At 40.9% G+C, this 16,475-nt stretch overlaps 1 long non-coding RNA gene across 1 annotated transcript in view; it reads right to left on the minus strand.

Moving 5' to 3' along the window:
* The window catches only part of LOC142157721 (uncharacterized), a 37,124-nt gene that overhangs the window by 14,090 nt on the left and 6,559 nt on the right, over positions 1-16,475 (minus strand). Inside the window, exon 2 of the long non-coding RNA XR_012692584.1 lies at positions 10,028-10,194. This is a non-coding gene — a long non-coding RNA (uncharacterized LOC142157721). The remainder of the gene's footprint in view (positions 1-10,027; positions 10,195-16,475) is intronic.

Genomic DNA, 16,475 nt, shown 5'->3' on the forward strand with positions numbered 1-16,475 from the left:
GTTCTTTTCTGTTTCACTTCCTACCTATCGAACCACTTCTTTAGTGTTTCTACCTCTGGCGCATCCTCCCCTCGACATGCATCTGTTGGGGTCCCACAAGGCTCTTTTCTTGGCCCTTTACTTATTTCATTGCACACCTCTTCTTTTGGGGCACTAATTTGCTCATTCGCCCTCCAATACCACCTCTATGCTGATGACACCCAAATCTATATCTCTTTCCCTGACCTCTTTCCTTCTGAACTAACTCATGTAACCAACTGTCCTCAAATCATCCTCACTGTCAATAACGCCACAATTTCCTCAGTCTCCCAAGCCCACTACCTTGGTTTCACACTTGACTCCACCCTCTGCTTTATTCCTCACATACAGACTCTCTCCAACTCCTGTCGATTCCACCTTAAAAACATTGCCAGAATACACCCTGTTCTTACTCAACATACTACCAAAACTCTTATCCATTCTCTCATCATCTCGCATCTTGACTATTGCAACCTCCTGCTATCTGGCATTCCTGACACCCATATATACAAACTTCAATCCATTCGAAATGCTGTTGCAAGACTGATATGCCTCTTCATCGCTCCACATCTGCTGCACCACTATTCAAATCCCTACACTGGCTCCCTGTGTCCTCCAAAATCAATTTCAAATTACTCACCCTTACCTACAAGACCTCAACAACACTACCCCTGCATACATCTCAAATCTCATATCAAAATACTCTCCCTCCCACCCTCTTAAACCTACCTCCGCCTTGTCTCATCTCTGGTTACCACCTCTAACTCCCGCCTACAAGAATTCTCCCATGCTGCTCACCACTTATGAAATTCCCGACCACGCTCAAGCATACTTTCCCACAGTCTTCAAGTCTTGCTCTTTGAAAAAATATCTCGTTTTTAGAGTGACCTTATCTACGATTACGCTATTCCCACTAATACACCCTCACAACTATCCCACTCTGAAACACATTTACTCCTCTTGTTTCAACTATGCCCTCTTCCACTTAGAATGTAAGCTCTCTAAGGAGCAGAATCCGTCATACCCTTGTTTTCATGTCTGCATTTATTTTGTCTACCTTGTATGTCCCTGTTTTATGTATGTACTGTTTTCCCTTCTGTACGGCGCTGAGGTGCACTGTGACGCCTTACAAATCTACAATAACAATAATAATAAGGTGTGTTAAAAAATGATGTTATGTGTGTGGCCCATGCAAGCCAATTCTGAGAAAAACAATGGACATTTAATATATGTAAACTGTGAACACATAGTTAATTTAATGCTGAGAACTCATGTTGAAGATATGCTTCACACTCATCATTGTTCACATTGTGGAAGTTGTTTTCCAGCAAGTGTATAACAATATATACAACATATATGTATGACATCCCAGCAAAAAATATCCAATAAAGTGATAAATAACACCATGTGTTTGTTCTCTCAAATTAGGTGAACAATATTGAAATAGACAATCCCCAATATAGAGTCCACTCAGTGTGAGATATACAACTAAGGTGGACCTCAGCGTTATAAGATATGGAAAAAGATTTTGTAGACTAGAGTGGATAAGAAGTTATGTGTGATGTACATTTCTTTGTGTTATGAAAACAAGGCTCTAGAGAATTTGAAAGAAACGCTGACCAAGCCCCATTTTCGTAACATAAAGTTGTTATGCCATAATGAAAACCATCACAATCCAAGCCTGGATTTAAAAAAAATAAGATTATGGGTTGCTATACACTACTGAAGAACCTCAACATATGCATCAACAGTAAGCCTTGAAAAAGACCTTTTTAAAAGGTCAAAACCCATTGAGTACGAGGGGAATGAAATCCTATCGCATCTGTAATCTATCATCTCTATAAGAGGAGGAGCAAAAGACTACTGATAAAACTTTGAAGGTATATCTGTCCTCAGCCCTCAAGATTTCTGGTAGGAGAAGTCGCCATTCCCCAGCAAGGGATGATTTTCCTCTACATGTGCATTTTAAACTAGCATGTAACTGTGGATGAATAGTTTTTATATCAATTTATTGTTTTTGGATATGCAAATAGTCATACAGCAAATGCACACAATTTTCTACACTAAATATACCACTTAGTATTATTATATATGCATTAATAGCAACCAGTAGCTACTAGTCCATCTAATCTCTCTGAAAATATTAAAATTAAAACCAATTAATCAGCAAACTATTCCAACTGACTGATCTCTTTAGAACTGCTTTAAAATAATTATATGATTCTATTGCTTTCTATGACCATTTTTCACCCTGAATATTATTTTCAGAGCAGAGCACGAAATCTAACCTCCTCCCTACATACTGTCTTTTGTAAAATGGCACTTTATAAAACTAGGGAGGGCTATATGTATAGAAGATATCAATCCAAAACTCTTGTGAGTTTTGCATCCAAATTTTTCCGGAAATTGCATCTTGCCTTGTTTTGAGATTCGAAATTGGTGCGAGAAATTGAGTCATGACTCGATTTCACTCGGAACCCAAAAACCCGAATCTGTTGGATTTCTCTGAATCTGAACTGCCAAGGCCTGATTAACGGTTCCCGCCTCCCTAAGCTAACACACACATAGCAGCCCCCCATACCACATATTTACATTTGTATTCAGCAAATGAAAGGAAAAGTGGATGAAAGGAAAAGTGGTGCAAGATGGAATTGCCCTTGGGCCTTCCCACACACCTTTATGTTGGATCTTAAAAAGGACATGCACACTTTAACAAACCAAGCACTTCAGCAACAAGGAGTGCCACGTTTGAGGCTGATGTGCTTGGTTTGTTTGGGCTCCCACAAAACAAAGTAACAATGGGCTTAAGGCACCTAAGGTAACAGTGCAGTTAATGTACTCTACTGTGGTAAGATGTTGTTGTCATCAGTTTGTACATCATCCTCACACATTATTAATTCATCACAGCTGGAATCCACCATTACAGAAGTCTCAGTATTTTGATGTAATGGGCAGGATAGGCCTTCCTCGTGGAAATTGAACTTGATTTTTATTAACATCATCTTTTCCACATTTTGAGGATATAGCCTCCCACGCCGATCACTGACAAGGTTCCCAGCTGTGCTGAAAACTCTTTCCAAGTACACACTGGAGGGTGGGCAGCTTAGGCAGTGGAAAGCGATTTGGTACAAGGGTCTCCAAATTCCATTTTTTCCTCCCAGTATGTAAAGGGACTGTCTGATGTGTCTATTTCTATGCTGTCATAAAATAATCCTCCAAAATCCTTTGGATGTTGATAGTAGGATTAGTTGGTGTTACGGCAGAGGTGTCAAGTTTTTTGGTCAATTCTTTTAGACCAGACCAGATGTCAAAATGTTGTGCTGAGTCATCTGCATCATCCCTGGTGTCACGAGCCACGGCGGCTTCAGGCACCGCCGCGACTCGCTTCTTGCTGTGCCCCGACGTCCCGGCCGTAGTCACTTCCGCTGAGTTCTGCCCGTTGCCAAAGCAACGGGCGGGAAGCTCTGTGCAGCAGCGCCGCGTCCCGGCGTCCAGTACAGCCGGGACGCTGGGCTGTCCTTCCCTCTGATATGAGGGATTATTCTATTGGGCCACATCACATATATAAGGCAGGAAGGGGCAAGTCCTCCCTGACGGTTATAGTTCCTGCTTTCTGCATACTAGCCTGCTGTGTCTCTTGCTCTCTGCTCTATTTGGATCCTGATTATTTGTTGCCAACCCTTGCCTTGTTTACTAACTACGATTGATTTCTTGTGCCCCTTGACCTTCTGCCTGGACCCTTACGCTGCTGTTCTGCCTGTGACCTCTGACCTCGGCTTGTCTATTGAATACCCTGTCTGCTGCCGGCCCTCGACCTTTGCCTGGACTTCATTCTGCCTTCCTGGGTTCCCCCAGCCGGTACGCATCTCACGACCCTCTGTGAGTCTGCAGCCAAGTCTGTCCCCACCACTAGGGGCAACAGCGAATACCAGACTCTCAGAGCAGACTCCGGGTTTTGCTGTACCGGTTTGAGGGGTTCCTAACACCTGGGACTCTTGGGAAAGCTAAGTTTTTTCCTAGCAGTAGTTGAGTGAGAAACTGATGGAGGAGACACCGTCCTGTCACGTAACACTTTAGCTGTCATCTTGCTCACCAGAAGCTCCTTGCATCTCTTCAGATCTAGGTCAGTTGGAAACAAAGAGAAGGCATAGCTCTTAAACCGAGGATCAAGCACAGTCACCAAAATGTAGTGATCTGATTTCAAAATGTTGATAAGTCTTGGATCCTTGCAAAGCGAATAAAGTACTTGATCTACAAGTCCGACATACTTAGCGTAATTGCTTTGTTTAATCTCCTTCAATTTCTCAAGCTACTTTTTCAAAAGTCTAATTAAGGGAATCACTTGACTCAAGCTAGCAGTGTCTGAACTCACTTTACAGATGACTACTTCAGCACCTTGCACAACACGGAAAGTATTCTCCACTGCGCTTCAGTAAAATACATCCCTCCTCCTTTACCAATTTCATGGTTTGTGGAGTAAGCGTGGATGGATTTTCGCTGCTCCTCCATCCGCAGAAGCATATATAGGGTTGAATTCCACCTTGTCACCACCTCTTGCTTCAGTTGGTGGCAGGGTAAATTACATTGCTCTTGTTGCTGTTGCAGTCTCCAACATGCTGTTGCCGAATGTCAGAAATGTCCAGATATTTTACGGGCCACAGACAGCATCTCCTGCACATCCCTTTCATTTTTCAAAAAGCTCTGCACCCCCAAGTTTATTGTGTGAGTCAAACAGGGAATGTTATGGATTTCACCCAGCTGTAATGCTCTCACAATATTGGTGGCGTTAAGCCATGTTGCAATGACATCCCTTAGTCTTAGATTGTCAGCTGTATGCTTCTCAGTGAAGCCGGAGATACACAAAGTAGCCTGCCTCTGACAAATGTAACGTACTTGGGTACATGCTGCTGCTTTTCCTGCTGGTAAGGGTGAATCACCAACAAAGTGGGCTGTCACAGTCACATAATCGTTAGTTTGATCAGTTCCGCTTATCCACATATATGTGGTTAAGTGTACAGTGGGTAGAATGTCATTTTGTAGCCCAATAGTTACATTTTTATGAACCTTCTGGTAGAGGTGAGGAATAGCTTGTCTAGTAAAATTGGCTTCTGATGAAATTTGGTAACGGGGACACAAGACCTCAAGTAATTGTTTAAAACCAGCTGCATTAATAATGGATATTGGAGGCAGATCGCTTAGTCGCCATGACGTTTATGATTTGCTTTGCGACTGGGTGACAGTTTTCATACTTGCTTCCTCTTGCAAAGGATTGTTTAACAGTGAATAGGTTGCAAACTACTAGTAGTCTTCTACTTGGTCTGCTTCTGGGATGAAGATTCATCGCCAGCAGCAGCAACTGTGGGACTAACGCTCAAGAATTCTTCTGAGGAATTTAGGATAGTGGAGGAGTCATCTAGCCTTAGCAACTTGGATGCAGGACTAACTCTGATCGCTATTGAGGATGTTGATGAGGACGGTGTTGTGAGTGTAGATTACAGTAGTCGGGATCTAGCTGAGAGACCTAGCTGATGATGGACTGCTTGTTGTTATTTTTTTAGCATAAGTTTACGATTTTCGCAACAGCTTGCCATGAACTTGCTTCAAATGGCGTAACATGGATGAGGTTCCTAGATGGTTAAGGTCCCTACCTCTACTGACTGTGGCTTTACAATGCTACAAATGGCTAGACAACTGTTGTCAGGATTTGGGTAAAAATAATTACACACATTAGAGGGGGATTTCCTTGTTATCACGTGCAAGAACTGCTTACACTTGTGCAGGACTTACACAAACAACATCATCCTCATCAACATCCTCATTAGTGCCTTCGTCAGCTACAGAAATATCCACCTCATCCTGTTGCAATTCCAAAGTGGCATTCTCAATTTGTGTAACACCGGCTACACTTGGGATGTTCATGCACACATCTGCAAAAATGCTGAAAGGGGACTTCTTTATGGGTACACTATCAGACAGGTCAGGATTACATGTAGCACTCATGGATGGACTCTCCTCAGGGTTTTGTGTCACTTCTGAATCTGAACATACATTTTCCTCTAATGCCTTACTGTTTTCGTCCAGCTCGGCTTTTGCACGTAAAAGTATTCGAACTCCACTTTTGGAGTCCGAATGACAAGGTCTTGCTTGGTCATGACTAACCTTACAAGAAGATGCCTCAGTGACAGTTGCAGAACTAACACTCATAGAGAAAAGTGAAGGTCTCATTCTTTCCTTGCCACTGCATGTGTAGAATGACATGTTGGCAATTTTATTTTTTTCTGCAGATAACTTTGCCTGGATTACAGGTCTTTTTTTCTTGACCAAGGTAAAAGGTGTTTTTTTACATTTCTGTTTCTCCATTTTAAAAGCACTATGCACTTTTACATAGGCTTTAGCAGATGACATAGAGGGATTACTATCATCATGACTGGTGCCAGCAGCTGCTTGGTGCTCCTGGTCTTCTGTGTACTGCTGTGAATCCATTTTGATAACACTTTACAATGTGACTGCAGATTTAGAAGACCAAGCCTGCCAGACCTATTATTTCTATTTCAGCAATGACAATTAGCAAAGGAGCAATGGAGCTCTCCTCTTTGTGTTTGACCTATATAACACAGTACAATGTGACTGCAGATTTAGAAGACCAAGGGCTAGATTTACTAAGCTGCGGGTTTGAAAAAGTGGGGATGTTGCCTATAGCAACCAATCAGATTCTAGCTGTCATTTTGTAGAAGGTACTAAATAAATGAAAGCTAGAATCTGATTGGTTGCTATAGGCAACATCCCCACTTTTTCAAACCCGCAGCTTAGTAAATCTAGCCCCAAGCCTCTCAGACCTATTTGTATTTCAGTAATGACAATTAGTAATGGAGCTCTCCTCTTTGTATGTTACCTATATAACACAGTACAATGTGACTGCAGATTTAGAAGAGCAAGCCTGCCAGGTCTATTATTTCTTTTACAGTAATGACAATTGCAATGGAGCAATGGCGCTATCCTGAATGTCACTGGAGACTTTTAAGAACACTGCTACCCCTCCTCTTTCTTTTCTACCTATGATGCTACTCAACTGCACTAGAGACTGCCAAGAACTGTGCTACCCCTTCTGTGTTCCTCTGTGAAATAGCGCTTGATCACCGTGGAAGGCAGTACTTATAGAATCTAAAGCTCGTGAGATCCAACGATGTAACGATAACATTTTGCCTCGTTTTTAATTCCGAGGGTGTGCGAAAGTACTGAGCCAGCTCAGCTCGGTACTCAGATCTGCTAAGTTCGGGTGTGTTCAGTTCTCGAGTTGACCGAGCCTGAGCCTCTCTAGATATAATCTGGCACAATGATGATAATGCTGTAGATTACTGGCAGAATAGTAAAACATGGAAAGTCACTGGCGCAAATAATAAATGACACAATATACATAAATTACTGACAAAGATGGTGATTGGCGCAGAATAGCAAGAAACACTTGGCAGACTCGGCACAGGTGAATGGCACAGTACGCTGATATGCAAAGAAGACATTAATAATACCGTCTGTTTTTAAAGGGCCAAGCCCAACCCACAGGGTTCAGTATGCACAGTACTATACATGGTATTGATCACTTCTGAGCCCAAAGCCTCTTAGTGTTAAGCAAGTGAGCCCAGACAACACTAGTAAACACACAGTAAAGTATTATATATATAGTGTATAGTTTTAAATTCTTCCTTATCATCTTATTGTTCCCATTAACAGTTACAACATAGCATATAATCAGGGGTACACTTGTGGGGGAGGTGTTCTCATTGGCCAGTACACCACCACCACCACCACAATCAAGTCACAACAGTTCTGTGATTTACAAGAGAAGAAAGAAGTTTCTAGGAACCTCCCAGTTAGTGCCTGAATTAAAAACAAAAACTAATGCTTTCTGCAGTCTAAGGGGTATATTTACTAAACTGCTGGTTTGGAAAAGTGGAGATGTTGCCTGTAGCAACCAATCACATTCTAGCTGTCATTTTGTAGAATGTACTAAATAAATGATAACTAGAATCTGATTGATTGCTATAGGCAACATCACCACTTTTCAAACCTGCAGTTAAGCAAATATACTCCTAAGACTCATTATTGTGGGGATCTGCCTATGTTTTAATGAACTAAGGCTTGTACAAAATGGCCACCGTTATTATTTTTACTTTTTTTTTTTCTTTATTGTATGGTTTTTACTAATGTTTTAGCTCTAATGTTAAGGAAATAAGCAAACACACTAAAAGTAAGTGACTTATGCTCATGTGCAGCTTCTTGTCTGCAGAGAGTGATGTGAAGTGCTGGGTGACTAATTGTAACACTAGCTGATTTTGTTTTTATTTTACTGCATGTTAGGGAAGATTAATGTGTATTTTGTAGAGTAGTATTAACTTACAAGGTATTGTATTTATTTGGCAAGATGGTCAAGATGAAAGGAGGTTAACATTAATGTGAAATTTTACAGCTTACGGAACACCTAATTATTATTATTTTATTTAACAAAAATTATTACTTTTATATACATTACAGTATACTTTCCTAATTATATTATTAATTAGGCAAGTGGGGTTTTCTTCTTTGTCCTAAAATCAAGTATTTGTAAACCAACCTCTAGAAGTCCTGCATTTGCCATTGATCATTTAAAGTAAACAACAGGGGGGTAAATGTATGAATCTCCGGATTCTTCATCTCCGCCGTCTTCAGCCTCTTCAGCGCTTAAATTTAAAGCGGCGCTGCATTGTAAAGGGAAACTTCCCTTTACAATGCAGCGCCGCTTTAAATTTAAGCGCTGAAGAGGCTGAACACGCCGGAGATGAAGAATCCGGAGATTCATACATTTACCCCAGGGTGTTATTATTGTAGGCATTGCCAATGATAACCATTGCCTTAAATAGCCATTAGACTGTAAAGGAACTTATGGTACTCAAATGAAAATGATGTAAGTCTATGCATTATCTGCAGTTTCTACAATCCTGTATATAAAAAGGAACTAAATAAGTCTGCACAGAAAGTCCCATTTCCCATACAACAGACATAGATTAATGGACAGGACCTAAAATGTTAATAGTTACATATAACTAATTACTGCAGCAAGGTAAAATGTGCCATTGTGAGTTGAATGTGTTAATTGTGACTAGTGATGAGCAAAATAGCAAGGAACTTTTATACAAATCATTTTGTTTAAATCAAGTTTTCTGGGGGAACAGGCCATTTGGCATTGGCCAAATTCTGCAGGCAAAATAGGCAGCATTTTCCATACCAAATGTGCAATGAGGCAAATATTCCTTACAAGAGTTTTAAATATTCTGCTCTTCCTGTGATCTTGCATCTTTTCCTCCCTGAATACAGCTGAGTTCTTATTTCCCATCTCTCCTCACTTACAAAGAACATGAACTTACAGATAAATATTTTAACACCATAATAGATTTATGATCTTGTAAAGCACTAATTGCTCAGAAAGTGTACGTTAAGTATAACTAATGAGAGGACCGCTCTTGGCATGAAACAAGACGCTCATATCAGGGTTGGCAATGCTAGTGTTGGCAGATATAAGGTTCATCTGCTCCTCTTGGCCTCTAACTTCTATTCCCTCTAGCCACCAACTGCGGTGCAAAATAGTTGATTGCATCACCCAAGCTTCTTCCTGCAATCACTGTCTTAGCACAGTGACATCATGACTAGAGAGTATATTTACTAAATTGCTGGTTTGAAAAAGTGGAGATGTTGCCTATAGCAACCAATCAGATGCTAGCTATCATTTTGTAGAATGTATTATATATGATAACTAGAATCTGATTGGTTGCTATCGGCAACATCTTCACTTTTTCAAACCTGCAGTTTAATAAATATAGCCCTAAGCGTGTGAATGGAAAAAGGACAAGAGGACATTAAGAAGTTTTTGCCCTCTCCTGCCTCTTCTTCATTGAGTGATTCCAGGAAAGAGCATTGCAACTACTGCATCCTCTGTATAACCAAAACCTGTATATTCAAAATAAATGCCTTTACTTACAATGATGTCATATTTTTTATTTGAAATGCATCTAAATAATATTCCTTTGTCATTTGGAAATCCCACAAATGGCTTAGTTTGGAACTCAAGTTCATGTTTTCTTGAAGAAGATGGTTTATTTTCTGCCATTCAGAGTACTCTTTTACTAATGATTCTTGTTCTGAATTCTGAAATAAATGGAATAAAAACATTAAATACTAATGATACAATACAACATGATAGCACAAAAAACAAAGTTCACTATATTTATATTCCAGGGGGTATATTTACTAACTTGTGGGTTTAAAAAAGTGGAGATGCAGAGCGAATGCAATTTGCATTTTTTTTTACACTAAGGGTGTGCACCGGGCACTTTTAGTGTTTTGTGTTTTGTGTTTTGGGTTTTGATTAGCTTGAGGTTTTGGGTTCTGATTTGTTTTGCCAAAACATCTGACGAAAGGTTTTGGTTCTGATTTAGGGTTTTGGGTTCTGATTTATTTTAAAAAAAAGCATAAAAAGTGCTAAAATCTAGTTTTTTGTTTGTTTTTCACTCCTACACTATTATTAACCTCAATAACATTCAATAACAATCATTTCCACTAATTTCCAGTCTATTTTGAACACCTCACACCCCACAATATTGTTTTTAGTCCAAAACGTTGCACCGAGGTAGCTTTCTGGACTGCGTAGTGGAGTGGGCCCGGTACACAATTTGGTACCAGGGCCACAATACCTCTGCCTTCAAATGGTCTCAATTCCACTGCACAGCTGTCTGCTCCTACATCCTCTGCAGCATATACAGGGTGTAGTTCGGGCGTGTCAATACCTCTTGTTTTAGACGATGACAGGTCATTTTGATTAATTTTGGATTTGGCAGCAACAGTCAACGTTTTTTAATATCTGATACGCCTCTATCTGGACTGCGTAGTGGAGTGGCCCCGGTACCCAATTTGGTACCGGGGCCACAATACCTCCTCCAACCATGGTACAGACCATTCATCATTGAGATCCCATCAAGTATGTTAAAGACAGACAGGGTCGAAGTGTTATTTGTTGATTTTGGAAACAAAAAAACTGTCCCTGTTGCAAATCTTCGTGCAATGAAGAGTGACTTTTTCATTTAAAGGCTCAAGCTTTTAAGTGTAGTGTTTATAAGTTATATTATACTTTTGGTTTAATTTGTTTAATTTTTTTTAATTTTGTTTTACTTTGTGCTCATGGCAAATGACTGTTGAACGGTCAATTGTTTGGTGAAAGACGTAGCGATCTTACGACTTCTCCTCTGGGAAGATGACCGACTACCAGCAGCAACAGCAGCAGTGGCAGTAGTAGGCGTACCGCTGCAGGATTCCTCGGATGAATCCCGTATTGAAGAGGACTCAGTCTGGCTGGTGACATGGCCTGCAGGACTAAATCTGATGGAGATCGTGGAGGAAGTTGACGAGGAGGGTGTTGGTGGTGTGTATCCAACAGGACCAAGGGATTTAGGTGTCCCTGGACTGATGACGGTCCTAGCCCCAGTTCCTGAACTAACCACTGAACTATGAAGGTTATTCAGGTGACGTATAAGGGAGGATGTCCCTAGGTGGCCAAGATCCTTACCCCTGCTTATTTGAGCTTTACATAAGCTACATATGGCCATACATTTGTTGTCAGGATTTGGATAAAAATAACTCCAGACCGAAGAGGTGCATTTTTTGGTCTTCTGACCAGGCATGACGATGGGCTTTTTCATCCCATGGACAACAGCTGTTTTCCCCCCTGGTGCCTCATTTACAATAACCACATCAGCATCCTCATCATCAAGTTCCTCCACAGCGCCAGCTACATCAATAGCCTCCTCCCGGTGTACAACATTGACACCTTGATTATCCAAATCTGGATCTACACTGTGGGTGATCCTTCCAGCATATGCAGAGGGTGTGCTGCAAATGGTGGATGGAGTCACCTCTTCCCGTACAGTGATGGGAAGGTCAGGCTTATCAACCACCAACACCCTTGGACTCGCCTTGGGGATTTGTGATGTCATCTGTTTAGAAGGCAGAGTTGTTTGCTGTTTTGTTGCTGACAGCATAACTCTTTTAAATTTTTTGGAGGGGGGGAGGAGGAGGGCTTAGATCCTTGGGTGAAGCTGAACCACTAGTCCTGAACACGGGCCAGGGCCTAAGCCGTTCCTTGCCACTCCGTGTCGTAAAAGGGCATATTGGCAAGTTTACGTTTCTCCTCAGATGTTTTCAATTTTCTTTTTTTGCTAATTGTAGTGAACTTTTGCTTTTTGGATCTTACATGCCCTCTACTAGGAGATTGGGCATCGGCCTTGGCAGACGACGTTGATGGCATTTCATCGTCTATGTCATGACTAGTGGCAGCAGCTTCAGCATTAGGAGGAAGTGGGTCTTGGTCTTTCCCTACTTTATCCCCCAAATTTTGGTACTCCATTATATGCAGCACACGTTGTATTACAGTACTATTTTTTAAATACTGCAAGAACAGTGAACATTTTTTAATAGATTGCAGTATTAATGTTAATGGACTGCAATAATTTTTTTTAGACTTTTTAGAATATTTTTTAATATTTTTTTAAAAGGATTTTTGTCGAATTATAATTTTTTGGGAAGATTTTTTAATACTTTTAAAATAAAGATGCACTTAGCAAAACAAAGCATGCGCAGCAGCTCCGTTTCGCCAGCTCTGTTCTATACAGCAGCCGCAGCGCAGTCTAAGAAGCGTCCGCGGCGGTGCTGTATACAATACAGCACCGCCGCGGACGCTTCTTTGACAGCGCCGCGGCTGCTGTATAGGATAGTGGCCACTTAGTTAGCGCAGGGGGGGGTTTCTAGAGACTCAGAAACCCCCCCTGCGTGCGCCACTGGCTGGACTCAGCAGGACAGAGCACTGGACTGATGCACCACTGGACTCAGCAAGGACAGAGCACTGGACTGATGCACCACTGGACTCAGCAGGACAGAGCACTGGACTGATGCACCACTGGACTCAGCAAGGACAGAGCACTGGACTGATGCACCACTGGACTCAGCAAGGACAGAGCACTGGACTGATGCACCACTGGACTCAGCAAGGACAGAGCACTGGACTGATGCACCACTGGACTCAGCAAGGACTTTTTTTCATTTTTTTTTTATATTATTTTAAAAGGATTTTTGTAGAATTTTTCTTTTTTTTTTCTTTTTATGGAAGAATTTTTAATACTTTTGAAATAAATATGCACTTAGCAGAACAAAGCACAGGACAAAACGCACCGCTGGACTCAGCAAGGACAGCACTGGACTGATGCACCACTGGACTCAGCAGGACAGAGCACTGCCAAAAGCACCACTGGACTCAGTAGGACAGAGCACAGCACAGCACAGCACAGCACCAGAAATAGCAGGGCAGAGGACCACCTAACACACCCTCCCTCTTCCCTGATCAATGCCCGAGTGAAGATGGCCGCGGCAAGCGGGGAATTTAAAGGTTCTGAGTATAGCGAGATCCGACAGCAGGATTATGACTCAGAGCCTCGTTTTAAGTTTCGGAATCGGCGGGAATACCCGGACAGTGCTCGGATCTGACTCGGATCCGCGCTGTTCGGGGGGGCTCAGATTCCAGGAATCCGAGTCCGCTCATCCTTATTTTACACGGACGCAAAATGCAGCAGGTACACCCATATTCAACAAGAAGAGGATCTCTAGAACCGTTTCTATTTGAATACAGGTGTAATTATGCTCTGCCTATATGGAAATTGCCATATGCAGAGAGACACAACACACTGCAGGATTTGCACAATGCATATGTAGATATGAAGTCCTTTCAATATGCACCAAGTATAAAAATATATTAAATACATGAACATTTGTTAGTATTATAATCATTAAAGAAAAAATATTTTAAAAAAGTATCTTTAATTTTTTTAATCATGAATAACATTTATCAGGATGTTATTAATGCTTACTGTACATAAAATGCATTTTTACAGTTGCTCTTACAAACATATGCGACCATTATGACTATCACTTGGTACTTACACCTGCCCTGAGCTGGTGATTACGATTCGGCTGAAAATCACGTAAATTAGAGACGCCCAGTGCTTGAATCAGACGGACATGCGTGCGCTCAACCTTGGCACGCCCTTACTGTACATTGTCTATGTACATAAGCCCCCCCATTCCACCCTTAAAATCTTAGGAAGTCAGAAGTGTTCTTTGTGTTTAAAGATGAATTGGATGCACTAGCATTCACTGGCGTATAATCCATTTCTGAATAATCGCACAGCAATTTTACGCAAAATACAGCACATTTCGGCATTTAAGTTCCTTAATGAATCAGGCCCCAAATGTTTTATCAATCCTATAATGCACAGGAATGTAAAGAGGTGTGGAGAGAATTGTATCAAAGTTCGGTTTTGAAAAACTGCACCTTTTTATTACATAAAGCAGCATATTATACAAACCGAATAGTTTGAAACCCCCATCCAAATAATTGGTCATGGTAAGTATAGAAACAGTGCAATGTATGAATGTGTAGTTTGCAAAACCGCACATTAAACCATATGACAATTGGCAGATTTTGTAGAAATGCTTCTGACAGGTAAGGTATGTTCCACATGCGGTTTTAGCTATCTTTGCATTAAGAACATAAAAAAAGCCATATTACACATACAATGCAATTGAAAGTCAACATGCTGAGAAATTAACAAGACTGATTTTGGACCTGGCAAAGAATACATCTATAGATTAAGATATGATGGATGATGATTTATGCTGTGTGATTGAGTTAGAGAACTGTAAAGTATGGTTAATTATTTTTTGAATTGAATCAGAAAAAGCAAATACACCGGTGGCAGATTTACAAAATCCTTTATTAAGATAACAGTGGACAACTACACACAGCAGCATTAGTAGACGTTTAATCAATGATGAGAAGAAATAGTATTAAATGGTGAAACTCAAGATGGCATTGTCCTTGGAGTTATGAAGGTTTACGCCATAATGCTGCCCTTCTGATTGAAACCAGGCGACTCGTAAATATTTATGTGGGAGGGAGGGCGGAAAAATCATTGCCACAGAGTAATCTTCATCCAACCCGGGGTAATGGAAACTGCCCGAGACTTGCAGCATAGGCGGACCCCAAGAAGAGGTGTACTTACTCTGATGCCAGGGCAATCGGGACACCCCTCACTGCTGCTGCTTCTCGCCTAGTGACAGGCAGCCTGGGCGTGCTGATATAATTAAATTATTGCTGCCTCCTGAGTGAACGTGGGGGGCGTGCTCTTGACCCCGTTTCTGCTCATAAGCTTTTACTACGTAGAGTTAAGTCCTAGGGGCATCAGAGTACCTGTGAGTATGTCCGGCTCCATAGGAAAAGCGGCTGCTTTAGGTGGAGAACTCTCCCGCTGGTTCTAAGATCAGTTACTAGGAAGCTGTAACATGATAAAGGATTATATCCTGGGAACAGTGGTGTAATAGCAATCTGATTTTCCACTGTTTGGTTTTGCTATTAGTTGTTAGCTGACTTGCATTGCTCTGTCGCCACCATTTCCGTTTAAATAAAAACTGTGACCTTTTGCCAAATTTGCGTTGGTATCTGAGTGATTATTTATTGATTCAATTATAGTAATAGTAAGTCTGAACATACAAAGGGGGTTTGGGTGCAATGATATGGAGATATCAATACTATGCAGTTTATTGTTTTTTTAATTGAATCAGAGAAAGCAAATGCAATGTTGGAAAAGTTACAAAATCTTTCATTAAGACAGCTCACTGCAGACTTTGGCCAAAATTGGTGAAAATTGGGACCGTTGAGAAGGCATCAATAGAAAATAGAGTGGAAATGACTGGAAATTAATGTTATTGCAATACATAGTAATAAAGGAGCAAAAACAGCTCACTAAGATATTATTTTACCTATTTTTCACAATTTTCAATTAAATCCAGATCCAAAACCAAAATCTTTTACATTTGTTTAACAAAGCCAGTAGCAAAACCGAAATACAAAGTTGGTCTAGAACTGACACCAGTTTCGAAACCGAAACACAAGGGTCAACGCACATCTCTAGGGTATAATACACAGTCATGGCCAAAAGTTTTGAGAATGACACAAATATTATTTTTCACAAAGTATGCTGCCTCAGTTTTTATGATGGCAGTTTGCATATACTCAAGAATGTCATGAAGAGTATTCAGATGACTTGCAATTAATTTCAAAGTTCCTCTTTGCCATGACAATGAACTTTATCCCAAAAACTTTTCCACTGCATTTCAGCCCTGCAAAAAAAGGACCAGCTGACATCAGATCAGTGATTCTCTCGATAACACAGGTGAGAGTGTTGACGAGGATAAGGCTGGAGATCACTCTGTAATGCTGACTGAGTTAGAATAACAGACTGGAAGCTTTAAAAGAAGGGTGGTGCTTGAAATCATTGTTCTTCCTCTGTTAATCATGGTTATCTGCAAGAAAACATGTGCAGTCA

The sequence above is a fragment of the Mixophyes fleayi genome, chromosome 5, assembly GCF_038048845.1.
Source record: "Mixophyes fleayi isolate aMixFle1 chromosome 5, aMixFle1.hap1, whole genome shotgun sequence".
NCBI classification, from domain to species: domain Eukaryota; kingdom Metazoa; phylum Chordata; class Amphibia; order Anura; family Limnodynastidae; genus Mixophyes; species Mixophyes fleayi.